The sequence below is a fragment of the Branchiostoma lanceolatum genome, chromosome 17 (genome assembly GCF_035083965.1).
Source record: "Branchiostoma lanceolatum isolate klBraLanc5 chromosome 17, klBraLanc5.hap2, whole genome shotgun sequence".
Taxonomy (NCBI): domain Eukaryota; kingdom Metazoa; phylum Chordata; class Leptocardii; order Amphioxiformes; family Branchiostomatidae; genus Branchiostoma; species Branchiostoma lanceolatum.
Window position 1 is genome coordinate 16,749,431 of NC_089738.1, and position 16,958 is coordinate 16,766,388.

The following is a 16,958-nucleotide window of genomic DNA, read 5'->3' on the forward strand; positions in this document are numbered from 1 at the left end:
AATCCCGAATCAGCGCTCTCCCAAAAATAAATGCCGTCCCACCTACAGTACTGCTATACTCTAAATTTCTGGGAAGAACCTTGCAACATGCTATTACCAGTATTAGTACTAGGGAGGTACATGTACACCAGGCACTACCCTGACCTCCCCAGCTACCTTGTAGACTTTTCAAGGCTAAGCGCTGAGATTACTGCCTACTTCAAGTACATGTCCCTCATTACCGTACACAGGAAGTACAGATCTTAAATACCACACTTCCTAACACAACTACTAAGTTACTACAAAAGAACCGAATTAACCTTCTGTTAGGCCACACCATTTTATTTGCTTGGTTGTCAGACATTCTAAGGAACAAATTTGGCAACAGGTCAAGATGAAAAAGGTTTAATTTTTTGGTGCTGTCTTGAACCAACCTATGGCCTATTGTAAGGCCACACCAATCGATTTGCTTGGTTTTCAGACATCTAAAACACTGGAAGACAAGTGGTGCTTATGATTACAATTATGGATAACCACACTCACCCATACTTAAACCAACTTCTAACGTAAATAAAAAGGAATTTTACAAAAGTTTTGCTAATCAATGGCGACACTGTTAGAAGCTCCCATACTCACAGTAATATAGCCATTTAATGATCTACAGTCAAACCTGTATTAGCGGCCACCTTTGCATAGCGGCCACCTGCCCATAGTGGTCACTTTTTGTCGGTCCCTTGGATTTTTCCCATTGACGTAAGCATTAAGAATTCGTCTATAGCGGTCACTGTCCAACGCGGTCGCGGCCACACGGTTTTCGGTCCCGCGGGTCTTGAAACACTGCCGATAACGGTCGCGGCTCATGGTCGCCGCAAGATTTCTTCCAAATCTCGGCAGAAAAATGTTGTCATTATATTTTTTTTATAGCAGTATCACCCATGAAAATGTTGCCTATGGTTTTATTTTGCCCCTGGTGAGGGTTTTGAATTTCCAAAACCGCTAAGACGCCAGAAATTTGCAGACAAAGAGAGTCTCTTGCGCGCTGTACATGTTGCCGACGCTTTGTTTACTTGGGTTACTTCACTAGTAGTAACATGGGCGAGCAGTTTATTATAAATGATACAGACACCTTTTATCCTCTACAAAAAGGTTTTAAAGTCTTCAATTCTTTGTTTGTGGGTTTTCTTCATTCCAAAAAAAAACTTCTTTGACGAAATAAGTTTACATATTGTACTATTTAATATAGAGTAAAATCATACCCCACACCTACATTACAGTAGACTATCCCAATAACCCTATGACCTTAAGCGGCATTTTGTTATTCCCACGCCGTCAAGGAATTTAACCCAAACAGGCTGATTTTACCGTGATATTCCGCAATTTTTTGCCGATAAATAATGTCACCGCGCAATTGAAAATGACACGGTTGTCTTCGGCAACATTTTAAGTCGCATGTGCTCCGGTTTGGGGGCGGATCGATGGATCGACTTGGACTTAAATAATATGCTTGTGGAAAAATCGAGACCGACCGAAAGCAGTCATCTTCAAGATCTTGAGCCGATCGTCGTCTTGTGGAAGTGGTCGGTAGACCAAGTTTGACTGTACACTGTACATGTATAGTATGTGAATAAATGTTTCTCAGTGTGGCACTTATTGCTCGTGGTCAAAATCAACCGTTTCTATAGAGCGGCCACCTGTCCATAGCGGTCGATTTTGGCCAGTCCCTTGAGTGACCGCTATAGGCAGGTTTGACTGTATATTGTAAAAATACTGTAGTGCATATGATTATGATATTATGAATAACCACACTGATACTCACCCATACTTTAACAAACTCTTTTTACAAAAGTTTTTCTAATCAATACTACGACATGATTAGGAGCTCCCATACTCACATGATCGTGTAACCTGAAAACAAGCAAACAGCGACCACGTGATAAAACAGCGAGCAAAGGTCATCGTAAGGTAACTCATAACATCCTGACACAGGGAGACAAACTGGCTGGGGACCCAGAGAGACTTGGTAAACACATCTCAGCTCTTCCAAGCAGATGTAAGGTCAGCCTCAATGTTTTACCAAGGAGGTGCTATCAAACTGAGGTTCTGTCTTTCTAGTAGTCCAAGCTTTTTAACTCATTACCTCTCTCCTTAGTCCTAGGACTTCTAGAAAGGCATTAGAATATGATTCTAAACAAAAAATATTAAAAAATGAGCTCAGCCAAACCCATGGACTTCTGCTTGGATCTTGAGCTCTCACACTTTGTACATAGGGCTAATAATACACATGTTAACATTTCTAAATTGCAAAGAAAACCATGCGATGTATGATTATGCAAGATTTCGAGGTTTCATGTATGTTTTCCTGAATGTTTGGATGTAGAGTAAGGTGGTACATATATTCCAATAAAAACATACAACTGTATCAATTGCAATATTCATTTACATTTCTTTAATAAAAACTTCAACTACGATATGCCTAAAACTGTGATAGAAGTTATGAAATGGCAACAATTTCAGAAGATGAGTACTTTCATAGAAATCATTTTTCAATTTTCTGATTTGCTTTTTTGGCCGACATTTCATGGCCTTTACTCTTTAGACACCTTTTATATACCGGTACTTTACGTCTATGAGGGTTGCAAAGGGATTCCTAAAATAAATCACTTTCTAACAGTTCCTTTGTTTTTCCAGAAGCCAGGCTGTGAGATAATTTGTACTTCAGGAAGCAACAATGCAGGTTTGGGGACTGCGGATGTCACATCCTTCCAAATGCAAATTTTCCCCCAGCATGATTCAGCTATTTCCAGGCCACGGCACTTGAACACAATAATTGTTTTTGGATAAGGCCACACCAATTAAATGCCTAGGTTCTCAGGCATTCTCGAATACAGATCTACCAAGCAGACATCATGAATGATAGAGTGGTACGAGGAAAACTTGTAATAAGTTGTATCTGACTGTTACAACTCCCTGAAACTGTGTATATACTATATCATATGATTATGAAGGACAAACTTTTCTTTTAGACCTTGATTTTGTGTGGATCTTTAACTCCAGCTCTTGTTCTTGTTTAGATACTGAACATCACCTCTTAGTTTGGGCAAAGCCTTCAGGGGGGTAAAGCGTTCAGGGGAGTGGGCTGTGATTATCATAAAGAAATAAATTGTTCTGAAGATCAAAAACAGGACTGACCCAACTTCTTGATTGAATCTCTCAGTATTATACCAAGTTGCAAAGCAGTGTTAATTGCTGAGTGAAGATGACAGTACATAAATAAATAGATAAATAAATAGATAAATAAATAAATAGATAGATAAATAAATAGATAAATAAATAAATAAATAAATAAATTGTAATCTGGAGCTATCTGACCCAACCGCTCTGTACAAATGACTTTATCCAGAATGTTTGGGTCAAAGAATTGACGAGGGCTGGGCGACTCAGTTGAAAATCCTGGTGCATCCAAATATTTTGGGTTGGAGACAGTCTATTTCTTCATACTACATTTCACTCTGATTAACTTTTGTGTTATTACAGCATTATTTTTTTTCATAAATGAGAACTGAAAAATTTAATGGTGTGGCTTAATTATCTTTAAAGTATTTCAGCATTCTCAGTAGATGCTGGGAAGATCTAACCTCATATGATCAAATGAATCAAGGTTTAACGTGCCAATATTACGGTTATTATTTCGGAAAAACACGGATGATTCAGAGGTCACACTTCCTCTGAGGTTCTGCACCACGGCTGTCTCCAGATGTGAATTTTTTTTATGTTCCAAACATTGATCGGAAGCCAATGTTGCTAGTAATTGTTGTTAGATCTGTCATTTTAAGCTGACAAAAATATATTTTCATCAATTTTATGTCATGGACTCCAGACTTTTCGGACAGACAGGTTGGCATATTTTCCGGCCCCAACGAGCAAGTTTCCATCTTGGGATGGAGGGACTGGTCCAAGAGACAGCCCTGTTCTGAAATACAGAATTTTGAGACAGAAGCGGTGAGATAGATTTTTGTCCGTCCCAACGAGCAAGTTTCTTTCCTGGGACGGAGGGACAGGTCCTGGAGACCGCCCTGTGTACCCCTAGCCTGAGTACCATCCTCCGTAGTGACCGCTGGCTCAATGCTTTTCGCTTGCTCTGTGAGAAAAGGATGGAGGATGGCACTCAGGCTAGTGTATCCTTACTTTTGGAACAGCTGCCATTTTGGAATATACCAACTTTTCTCGTGACTGCGACAGGGAGAGCCTTCCCCTCGACCTCTCAGGAAACCGCGGGCCCCAACCCAGGAAGCTGTCCTAGCATCCTTATTTATGTACACCAAACTTTAAACAAAGTTTTGACGCCCGGCCAATTCCCTCTGTACCGCCAGGGGCTCTATATCCTCTTTCAGGGGAAACTGGGTGAAGTTTTTAGGGATAAAGCTTTCCCCTCATAAAAAAAGCCTGGTGGTTCTACCCTTGTTAACGTGTCAGGTAGCGCAACAAATAATGGCATGACATCTCTCTGATATGTACCATGCACTGCAAGAGTGGGGCCAATTGCCAGGAAACAGAGGTCTGCCTAGATACAATTGCAACTGGTGGTCCTGAATAGAACGGGGTCACGCAACCTTTGACCCTACACCTGATTGGAGGATTGAACAAAACCTGCAGGTATGTGTGGTATGATCTTATGCAATGGTACAGCACGCAGGGTTTCCCTCTATGGTTTACTAAGAGGAGCATATCAGAAGTCCTGTGGTCCTTCTCAGTAGTGTGACCCCCCCTCTTTTAAATCTGACACACTGACTGACTTCCCCGCTATGGTTCACTGAAAAAGACACAGGATTAGTAGCGGATACAACCATGAAAGCAAAGACAAAAGCAGGCGGTCAGACAAGAACATGATACTTCTGGGTGTAACATTAGTTTTCAAGTGGTCCTCCTTTCATTCATACTTCATGCCATGAAAGAAATACCTTCATATACAAAGGCATGCCCTGGCCCATGTGTCAAACAAAACTATAGACAATGCACAACAACCCAGCGTAAACATTTGCCAAGCAAATAAAACCAGACAAGCGTTCTTTAGATCTACCATATAAACTTTGACAGGAATAATCTGACTTACAGAAAACTACTGTCAAATTCGGCATCAATGTATTTCTTTTCACATGTGACACATGACATGTGAAATTTGAGCGACCTTTCTGGTATGGTCTCTGACTGTATAAACAGTTTGGCGAACCTATTTATCCAGCAATTGAAAACAGCTCTCATTTCCTGTCAATCAAAATTTTTTCACCAATCCTGTTGCAGGTCATCTGATAACCTCGTGCTTTGTTGCCCAGATAACAACTTCAAACTGACGACTTCTTTTCTCATCACAAAAGAAGAATATTCTTAAAAACAAAAATGATTATGTAACTAGATTGCATAAGGCACATAGTAAAATATTACACAATATCTTGAAGAAAATAACAGAAAATCTGGAAATGACAGAACGAATGGGAAGTTTGAAGCTGCTGACAGTGTTTACATTCTTTTTGTCAACAGGATTGTGAATAATGTGAAATCATAAATATTCACAGCAGGATAAGGCAAATAGCAGCTAGGATATACAAACAAACAGGGAGGTTTCTCCTTTTCCGAAAAGCTATGGTTCAAAACTTTCTAAATCAAGACTACCCCTGAAAATTTTTAACAATCATTGTAAGATTACAACAAGGTGTTTCACTTTCCCGGCAAGAAATTTCCAACTTCTAACATACCACCGTCAATCTTTTCCAAACAGTCTTTCAAATCAAGGAGGTTCCTTGTTCAAATCAAATGCACATTTTCCCACTTATTATCTCTTGATCTTTCTTCTAAGAGAAAACGCCAAGATTAAAAATCACAAAAGTTGATGAGGGCCAATTCTTGTGTGATTTGTATTATCATGTAAAAGTTAAAAGGGATCCATTCACACACTGTAAATCGTGTACAAAGGAGAAGGATTGGCCTCTGGTGGAATTGTTTGACCACTAGAGCTGGATACAATTAGGACGAATGTGCCAGAATTCATGGGGAGATCACAACAGCAAGGATCCCAGAGGTATAGAGTATTAGGGGCGACTGCAACTCCCTCCATTTGGCTTTCAACAGTGGTGAACTACTTTAAAGCAGTAGCAGCCAGGGCGGCGAACAATAAGCCTTTCTTTTCCTACAGTCTTGACGTACACTGGTGTGCATCTGGGGCTTGGGACTGAACTTCTGTGCCGGGCATCATTCAGTCCAATGTAATTATCCACACATACCAACGCACCCCCCTGGGTACCCATTGGTAGATTCCAGATAAATATCCTAACAAATATTCCCAAGTATATACAGAATGGTATAAACACTTTCACGCTCGAAAGAGCGGTGAACTCCTTTCATGAGAAAGAAATCTGGGCTTCTTTCTCCGTGGTTGATAGGAAATTACAGTCACACCAGGGTCAAGTATGCAGTGTAAATATACAGGGTAGCGCGGCGCGGCCCTGGTAGGGATATAGCGGAGGCATTGATCTCCCTAGGGCTGCCCCGTCCTTCGTAGACCGTCTAACGGTCCCCCTTGGTTAGCTAAGACTTCCCTCTACCCGAGGAAACCCCCAGCCCGTCGCCCCTTGAGTGTTTTCAGGAAACTTCCCCGGCCAGACAATGGGTCAAGTCTGACGGAGGCGACCCCAGACGTTACCCAACACCCCGCCCCAGCTGCCGCCGGGGTCCCCGAGACCGGACCCGGGCAGGCCCGGGCGCAACCGGCGGTTCCCAGCCCTACCCAACCTCGCCGCCAGCTAGGCTTCAACCAGGGGAACGTGGTCGGAAACCGGGCTGGGGCTTGGCGGGGAAGGGGCTCGGGGCGGAGACCCACATCTGGCGGACTCCTGGTGAAAATTCTTCAGCCGACTTCATCAGCATCAGTGCCACTCAACTTGAATCCTACCTGTTTTGTTTACCGCCGCCCAAGAATGTCTCGCCCTCGCGCATCCAACGGACGTCCAGAATAGACCAACAAAGCGGAAATCAAGCACAAAACGAACGCATAACAAACTGAGTAAAGCTTAGACCTCAAACGTGGCAGAAATGTGCTGAAGATCTGGGTTCCATCTGGTGCCTACCTCCAGAGTTTTAAAAGTCCGTCGCCATCTTGACTGCAGTAACTGCACATGCGCAGCTAGTCGACCAATCGCAGCGCTCGGCGCGCCAAGTGTGAGACGTGACGAGTGACCATAGGTGATCTGGATCACTCGGAGATCTGGCCTTCAGAAAGCTCCAGAAACTCGCTTTTCTCGTCTTTTCACAATGTCTTCCCGCGCCGCTTTACGTTTTAGAGATGTGGAGGTCTGACTCCTGTTCATTGAGAGTTTTTCGTCCGCCAGTGTGAGCATTTATGCCTGTGGATTTACCTTGTCTGCTGATAGCCGGCTGGCCACGTTGTCATGTTTCGTGGAAGCAAGGAAGTGCGGCTCCCACCCGTGACACCTGAGCTAGTGAGGTAGGACGTGCTTCTACTTTAACACGTAGCTACTGCTTTCTTCACGCGTGCCTGAGGAACAACCATGTCTATACAGCCCGAAGTCTCCGACCGTACGTTGGCAGACACAACCGTGAGGGTGCAAATGTCGAACACGGTGGAATTTCAGCCCACTCACAAAGTCAACGCAGCGTCAAGTGAGTTTCCGTACCATAGACGTTGTAGATCGCAGTGTTAAAATTCTAGCCATTCTTGCTTCGTGGAAGTGCTTTCAAACCGGACACACAGTCAAGATATTGCTGTTTGCTGTAATAACGTGAGCGTCTATGTAAATGTCTTTGGGTAGAACGATTTATCCAGCAATTACTATTGAATTTCATAGCTATAGGCTTGTGTTTTTTCTGAAAAAAAAGGTAATAAACGGATTCAGATTCTCCATCATTTTTAGATGGTGGAAAGTCTTGGGGACGGGAAAAAATGGATGATCCAATCGGATAGTCGCAGTTTATTTCAATTTTTGAAATTGATTTAATGATGATGAATTTAATCATGATAATAATTTAAAACCTTTATAGCACATTTATCGGGCTAGATGCAGGTCAATAGGTTGACACAGGAATAAACAACTAACATGTAAGTACTAAATACAGGTAGTAAGAGAGTAATCTTATGCATGAGTTCATCTTCTTCTTACTTCTTTGATAAATTGAAGATGGGATTGTTTCGTTTAAAATAAGTTGGTCAAAATGCATATGTGATATACATTTTTCCATGCTCTTCTTCCAATACATGTTAATAGGGTGTACCCTAAGGCCATGTTGATTTGATTATATGGATGACATCCGCGGGCGCATCAATTTTCGTCCGTTTAACGAAAGTAGATTTTGGGCCATACTGTAAATTGTAAAAAGCAGCTGCAAAATGAGAAAATACATGTTGTAAATTGTAAAAAAAATATTTCCGAAAACTGATACTAGTGTCATAGAGCGCCAAAGTCAAAGAAGAAGTTTTGCAAGAATAAAAATGAAGAATCTATATTCAAAATCTATATTTAGGTATACCTTACTCTGTGTGTTAAGTTTTGTTCATCCTTTCTGACCACATAGATCTCATAATGAAGGCAACTTTTTGTTTCCAAACTTTTTCTATTCGCACGCTCGCATCGGTTTGTGGGTTGCCATAGGATGTCGTCCATATAATCACATCAACATGGCCTAATTCAAACTCACGCGGCAAATCGCCAAAGTGCATCCGGTTGTTCCAGGAATCTTCCGTTTCCCGACCGTATCTTGGAAAGGCTTAAAGATGTAAACAACAAACCACCTCCTGAACTTGGGCAAAGTTTCAACTGTGATATCCAACACAAAAACATTAGCTATAACCCAATTCCAATATCTGTCAAGTAATGAGTAATCCACCGCTTCTGTGACGTCATATAATACAGATAGAGGCTTTCCGTAGCCTCCATCAGGCCTTCCTACGGGGGTACGGATCGTAGAATTCGGCAAGAAAGTTCACTAATTGGCCAGGATAGTCAGGCCACGGGAAGACTAACATTTGAAAACCTATGATGGCCAAACTCGCCTGGAAGTTATTCTCCCTATAACTGGCGTAGTCGGTCTGGAAGAACCTAGGCTTTCCAGCTAGCGTAAGGGATTGGCATTCGGTCGTTATCTCGCTGGAATTCATAATGCGTGTTTTGCTGGGGGGTGTTGACAAACACTTTTGACCTCGGGAATGGCATCTCTCTGGGGCTGACGGGCCCACGTGGTGGAGAGGGCGCTAAACGTTCCTGTTACTCCCGGGAGCACGTCGGCAGAACGCAAATGCGTACATACGGTAATAAAGCCCCTGTCACACTTGAGCGTATATACAAGCCCGCATGAGAAACAACCCCCTGCAAAATTTACTGCGGAACTCATGCGCACTCGAATATACGCACAAGTGTGACAGGGCCCGGCTAAGCCTGCTATTTAAACCTATTATAACTGTCGAATCGCTCTTGTTCTCTTTGGTCAACGTTGCATCGGAGTAACAGCCGTTGCATAAGATATGTCTTTGGACACAGCTAAACTGAGAACCTATATACGAGATTTTAACCTTAAATACGCGAACACGACCTTAAACGCTTACGTTCTGCCGAGGCAGTCCGCTGTATTTATCGGATGCCATATTATAATATCATCACCATTTGAAAGCTTTATTTCCTTTGCCTTTAGTCAGTGTTCTGTGGTTAATCAATACTTCATCTTGTAGGTCATAGGGGTTTCGACCTGCGCTTACAAAACTTTCAATTCAAGTTTTTGTATATTGCTATATTGTGTTACAACTTAAAAGTGTATGTTTCCTTCATGTATACGTATTTTTGTGTCATTTTGTGTCATGTATTATGCTTTTGTGTTTGTATCTATTTCAAGCGTGGCGTCAACATAACGGTTTTATAAACTTCAGTCATTCTGCCTATTTGTGAACCTATGCGAAATACTTATCTTTATGTATTCAATAAAAAAAGATTCAAAATGGTACTTTCTGCGCTGTTTTTTTTCACTGGTAAATTACCTTCGGCAAGAGAGTTATCATGTTCTCGTTGTTGATTGATACATTTGCCTGGGCTAACAAATATATGGCCGAGGGGTGTTAGTTCTCCGTTCTCAGCCTCACTCGGAAAGTAGGGGTTATAAATCATATTTCGTGTCATAGCTCACAAATATATCTAGCAATATCCACCAAAATTGAAATCATTATAATAATTGTCTTTCCGGTGATTGCCCTCAATTGATACAAGGATTTAGTGGATGATGAGCCTAGAAATTTGAGTCATGACCCTTCTTTCTGCGTGAGGCCGCGAACTTTTTTTAACTAATCTCCAAGCAGATCCAACGGTTGCAAAGACCGTATCCAACTGGCAAGGAAGTTTTTATTGCAATAATAACTTCCTCTGCTAGTTGGATACTGTCTTTGCAACCGTCGGATCTGCTTGGAGATTATTTTTGAGCGCCCTCGCACATCACGTGAGCCAGTACTTCAGAAGTGTCATATCCTTAAGTGTTAGGCCCCATTGGCCACACACAAGTGCCTCATCGAGCTATTAGAGGCTACATCTTGAATTTAAGTTGTGTTTCAAAGTAAAATAGTGCCTAATGCTAATCATGTGCGGCATTATCTTCATCTTCATTTAGGATACCCCCTGAAAATCCCTGGAGGGGTATCACTGAGGGGGGTCAGGCCTGATGGGCTATGGCAAGGCGGCAAGCCCGGCCTTAAAGGCCTCCACAATTATCTTAGAGTAGATATTATCAACAAGGACTTCTGGTCCTTTGGGGCGATTCTTTTATTCTCACAATTAGTAACGTGTGTAGTCTAATTGTTAGTGACCCTGCCTCTAGACCAAGATGCTGGGAGTCGAATCCCGGCTGTGTCGCTCACACGACATGCACGCTACTGGAAAGGGTCGCAGTCCTTAGGACGGGACGTACAGCCGTGGTCATTGTTCACTGTACCTGCCGAAAATAGATAGGGGAATTCCCCCGTACAATAAACCTGTAAATACTGTACATAGTCTTCTCTGTCACGACCAATGGAAAAATAGCCTTTCATGACCAGTGAGCTGGTTTGAGTTTTATTTAGATCCAAAATTAGCCTCTTGACTTAGAGCTGGTTCGAGATAGCGATCACTTTCTTTCACTTTGTCTGAAGTGAAGGACGACCCCTCAATAATCGACATGGGTCAAAGAGAACACAAACTCAATGATCTAGTCTCGACCAAACTAACTACGCCGGCTATAGGGACATTATTTGCCGGTGGAGTTTGGCCACCATAGGTTTCATTTGCAGGCGAGGGGGAATTGTTAACCTTACCGTGGATGATTCTCATAGCCAATCATTCCTTTTTGGCCGAATTCTACTATCCATAGCCTATAGGAAGGCCTGGTGGCGGCTTCAGTGATCGACATGGGTCACAGACGAACCCAGCCGTCCTGAAAATCTGAGGCGAACCCGATCCTCGTCTCATTTCCTGGTCCCTGGGTCGGGTCATGGCCGTGGCCTCCACCAGAGCCGGCACCAATCAGGAGACAATGTCACCGGGCGGGCTTAGTTCATGACAGATGTTCCCATCTATGTTCATATAGTGTTTGGGGTGATCCCAGAGTGATCCTATAGGTCGTATGTGTGAAAATAAAAATTGATCCAGCATCTCAGAACAAATCTCAGAAGCAGAGGACTTGGGTAGATAAGTGGGGGGAAGGGATTATATGATCTAGGAGTGTGTACAAAAGTGAGCAGGAAAAGTGGAGTAGCTCACTGAAGAGCTATTTTTCCATCGGTCGCGACAGAGAAGACAGACGCTATGTACAATACGTACAGGTTTATGGTACCTGGAAAATTCCTTGCCTCATTTGCAGTCCTTCTGGGGGGCGCCGGCGTTTATTTTTTTGCACGGTCTTTTTTGGGGAGCGCTGATTCGCGATTTTCAACTTATCGGGCCCAGAGACTTTTACTGCGGATGTCGTATGGCCAATGGCCGCCCGTGGAAGCTGACGGCAATACGATTTCCCCAGCTTATTTTTTATTGTTTATTTGGATTATTCACAAAAGTGAAGGGGGGGACAAAACAGGTGCTTACGCACCTTTACAAGTTGCCCTCCCACGCACAATACAATAGACATCAAGTGTACAATATGTCCCTGGACCTGATGTTAAAGTTGAAAATCGCGCTCCCCCAAAAATAAACGCCTGCAAAGGAGGCTAACAATGTCACTGGTCGGGGTTAGTTGATGACAGGTGTTGTGATGCATGGGGGAGGGGGCGGCATATAGTGTTTGGGTATAGGTCGTATGTGTACATGTGAAAAGTGAAATTGTTCTCGAACCAAAAATCCCGGTGAGTCAATTTTCATGAGTTGGAGAACAAGTTGATTTTTCATTATGATCTCGAACCAGTTTAGCTCACTAGAGAGCTATTTTCCCACCGGTCGTGGCAGAGAAGACAGACGCTATCTACAGGTTCATTGTAGGTGGACATTCCCCCAGTGAACAGTGGACCACAGCTTAATGGCCCGTCCTAGGGACTGCGACCCTTTCCAGTAGCGTGCATGTCGAGTGTGCGACAACAGTCAGGATTCGGACTCAAAAGCTCTCGGTCCAGTGCACTATAATCTGTATAACGCAAACTCCAGCTGTCCGGGGATTTCTGTAGCCTCCCCGCGGCTATGCGGTTACAGGGCGGCAAGCCGTTACAGGAGCTTGATTGAGTTCAGGCTAAGTGCACTAGTGGCAGATTGGCTAACCTTGGACTACGCACGCTACAAAGACACCGAAGAACGTCATCTAATTGTGAAAGCTAGTCTCTCCACCAAATTCCACGGGTTGCTGGAACAATTGGCCAAATAGGCTTAATAATAATATACCAGAGGAGCTAGCCGGACATGGAGTTTAATACTATTTGAAAACCAAATGTCTACTATTTTCCAGCAACCCATGTAGTATCTTTGAGACTAGTAAAAGACACATTTTGATCTATTTGTCGTGAAACAACTAAACCTTATTTTCAAATTCTACCAGAAGCCTGTGGTTAGTGTGGTACTTGCACTTCGCAATGCCTTTTGAGCTTCTGTGCGAGACTGCTGGATTTGGCGGGACCTTGGCACCGGTAACGCTACAAGTGTTGCGGAAATAAACGTTGAGGTTTCCTAGGTCGTTAAATACCAGTGATATAGCCTGGGTATAAGCCATGGTTAGAAGGTGAAGGGCGCCACCAAGTGAACTTAAGTCGGCCTTTAAAGAAAAACTCAAACACTTCAAAAGCTGTTTTTTAAAACAAGGGAAACAGTCTTTCCACTGAGAGAAAGTAAGCTAAATGTATCAAAAACTCAATCACTGATTTGATTATAATCATAGAAACGACATGATCGTTCCATTCATCTAGAAAAGTTTGTTGGTGCTGTATTTCGTCAACTAGGTATAAAAGGACAACCAGGCAAATCCTATGCGAAGAAAGAAAGAATAATTTGTATTCGAAATATTCTAACAGCATGTCCTTTCCGTGCTCCTTTTCAGGCAGTAGTTTCCATATGAAATTTCTTTGCAATCCTTGTAACCCCCTGTTCAAGGCGTCCCAGATATTGAGATGCTTACACAGCATAACAACTTTGTCATCTATCCGTAAGAACTGCACAGAGAGCCTTGTAGAGCTTGTTCTTCAGTCGTTTCGCTGTATTTCCCCGGGGTTCAACGCCATAGACAGAGAGGTCGACACACGCATTCGTTGGACCAAGGAGGTAACGTAAGACTGGGTCAGAAAATCTGGTCATGATGATGGGACAACATTCCGGCTGAAGCGACACCTAACGTTAGCTGCAGTGCGCAGTAAAACCGACCATTATTGCCCTGAGGAAGGTGAAAGAAGACCCACGGAAACTTGGCAGGTAAAAATCTCTAGGGTGTGTTTAAAGAAACAGTTTACCCATTTTAGTTTCACGCAAGCAACTGATATGTTCCTTCCTTAATTCCAGGTTTGTTATTCACGAAGAGACGTTTCATCTGATATCCAAGCCGTCATAAAAAAAAATCTGTAATGGTAGAATTGAGTATTAAAAAAGGATCTTGATAACTGCAACTGTCAGCACATAGAATTGGACCTTTCCAATCAATATCTATAAAACATAAACATCACACATAGCAAACCAACATCAGTTATGCCAGAGTGACATTTACAAACCGGGGCCCGGCCGGGCTGTTTGCGGGAACGGAAAATCAAAGTGTATATCATGAATTATACATTTCTGATCATGGCTATTCTCCTCTTGCGTTTTGGGTCTTTTGTTGTCTTTTATATGATAATTTTTGTTCCCGGAAACTGCCCGACAAGGCACCGGTTTGGAAATTCGAACCTAGAATACACATAACATCCATATTTTAGGCACCAGGTGTATGTGTTTTGTTATGTTAAGATCAAAACAAACCTTTTAACGCTACAATGGCGTACACGCTCTTAGCTACATCGTTTGTTATGTTTAGCCATAAGTATGGCTAATTATGTTTAGCCATAAGTATGGCTAAACATATTGTTTTCTCTCATGTTTCTTCTTCTTCTTCTTCTTCTTCTTCTTCTCCTGTCAAATCTTCAAATCGATTCATCTCTGTCATTTTTTGACCAAATGACCTGAAATTTGGTACAGAGGTAATGTAGGCAAAAACCAATGTGCGTTCTTTTTCTTTTTTTGATATTGACCTTGAAAGTGATTTTATTGAGGTTTTTAGGCTATTTTTAGCATATCTTGGCCTCCTGCGCCCTGGTATTTCAACCGAATGACCTGAAATTTGCTGTATATGTGGCTTGAACAAATATTTAAAGGACTACATTCCCATTTTTGGCATACATATATTCAAAACGATTTATTTTGGGCTTTCTTGACAATACTTGCCACTTCTGTCACTTTCAATACTACATATGACCTACAGGTCATTGACCCCGAGTGCCTTGCACCTGGCCAAGCTGGAAGTTTGCTTACAAGGAGGAAAGACCGGACATAAACATTTAACGTGATTATCGGGAAAACACCATGTTCCCTTAAACTCAGTGGTTAAATTGCAGTTTAGGAAATTTTATAACAGAAAACAAGTTAAATCAATGATTTTGTGAATGTTTATTCTAGCATTAGTTATTCCAGATATTTTCAAACTCCAAATTCTTCAACACAACACGGGAGATCGTTTCTCCTCAGACTGGCGCGACACTCCTGTCAAAATTGATTATCATCATGAGCTTGCGTTAGTCTGGTACTAGTGACTATTATGTGCCGGGAATGTTTATCTATCGCACGCCTTGGAAGGAAGTTCAACCATGATAAATGGTCGGCCGTTGCGAAAATTTGGAATCCCATGCTGTTGATTTTCGTGATTGAATCTGTAAGAAAATATATTTTCATGTCGTTCATGTTTTTGGGACGGACGCCGGGACGGGGTGAATTTTTTCTATCATTTTCGTCCCGTTAGTAATGCAAATCGAATCGTGTTGCACAAGAGGCAAAACACTAAAAACGTGGGTCTTGTGGAGTGTTTTGGAGCGGGAAAATGCCGGATATTAGCGGTGCCGACATCGTCGCGCGCGGGTGACGCTCCGTCAAAACAAATCCGCTGGTGGTCTAGCGCGGCCACCGAAAATAGGCAGAAACACACAGGAGGACTTAACACCTTCGTTTATGAGGGCAATTGTGAAAATCTTTTGTTACAAATTGTTCGAACATTGAAACATTTGGATAGATGGTTTGAAACTGTTCTAAATAAAGAGATTTTTGTGTAGTTACGTTCGAAATGTTTCCAACGTATGTGAAATAAGTTCAAACATGTTATAAGTTTCAATTCTAATTGTTTGAACACTTTAGAACTATTGTGACTTAGACATTCTTTTAATCAAAATAGTTCAAACATATTACAAATATTATATTAAAACCCTCTCGGTGACTTGGAATTGACTCAAATATGTTGTTTTTGGTCATTTCCTTCGTCTCCTGTCAAATCTTCATATGTATACTATGGAAAACTTCATTCTTCCCTGGGGTTGATCTTTTTTAATTCAATTTTGAACTGGGTTGATTATGCGCAAGAGTGTAATTTTCAGCGGATATTTTTCGACTGGTTTACATGGAAATGGCACGGAATATCCCATTCTTGCAAGGGGAGGATTCTTTAATTATTTCTTTCAATTTTGAGCTGGAATGATTATGAAAAAGTCCATTCTTTAGCAGAAGTGTATTTGTTAATCAATTAGTGGATATGGTTGTGGACTGGTCCATATTGTGTTGAGGTGCTACTGGAAGACTCAATTTTGGACTGGGGTGATTCATTTTTTTAGTGCAAGTATTTTAGAATGGTCCATTATTATTTTGGGAGAGTCCATTTTTTGCATGGCGAGGAGTATGGCTAAACATGCTGTATTTGCTCGCAAATGTTGCCTTTCTAGTTGTTATTCTCTTCCACAGTGCATTTCGTAATTGTACTTCAATTCCTTTGTCACCCAGTTCCATTTCAAACTCCTTGTCGTGTTCAGCCGTAGAACGTAACGTGGCCTGTGTATCAAAGCGGGAAATGTTCCTTTCTTTGCCCGCATCACGTAGGTGTGACGGACTCATGACGCACGTGTGACGCAAACGGGTTTTCTTTGCGAAAGGTTTGCCGTCGGAGGTGATACTGGGAATATGAACGTAATGTAGGTGGGTGGCGGGCAATTAGACCGACGTCTTTTGTGTCGTCATCCGCTTGTTTCTTGGTGGCGAATGCGCCCATGTTTGGATTTGGATGAGATTCACGTGACTCCCGAGTCCTAACCCCCACACTTCCTACATCCTGTTATTCAGGGTCATCCCAGATTAGTAGAGCTAAAGGTAACGCATTCATCATCAACGGAGGTAAAGCATGATGCATGATTTTTCGTCTGGCTAGAAGCAGTACAAGGCCGCTTCGTTTCAGCTAACGTATTCAGCCAAGCCATCGAGTCATCCCTACTC

At 42.3% G+C, this 16,958-nt stretch overlaps 1 protein-coding gene across 3 annotated transcripts in view; it reads right to left on the bottom strand.

Annotated features, from left to right (window-relative positions):
* The window catches only part of LOC136423209 (fibronectin type-III domain-containing protein 3A-like), a 92,372-nt gene extending 85,099 nt beyond the window's left edge, over positions 1-7,273 (bottom strand). Inside the window, exon 1 of one of the 3 annotated variants that reach the window (XM_066411284.1) lies at positions 7,098-7,273. The gene's annotated coding sequence lies outside the window, so the exon portion shown is untranslated. Of the gene's footprint in view, positions 1-6,922 lie in introns of all 3 variants that reach the window. The other 2 variants (XM_066411283.1, XM_066411281.1) reach the window with 2 other exon arrangements.
* Between the last annotated feature and the right edge of the window lie 9,685 nt (positions 7,274-16,958).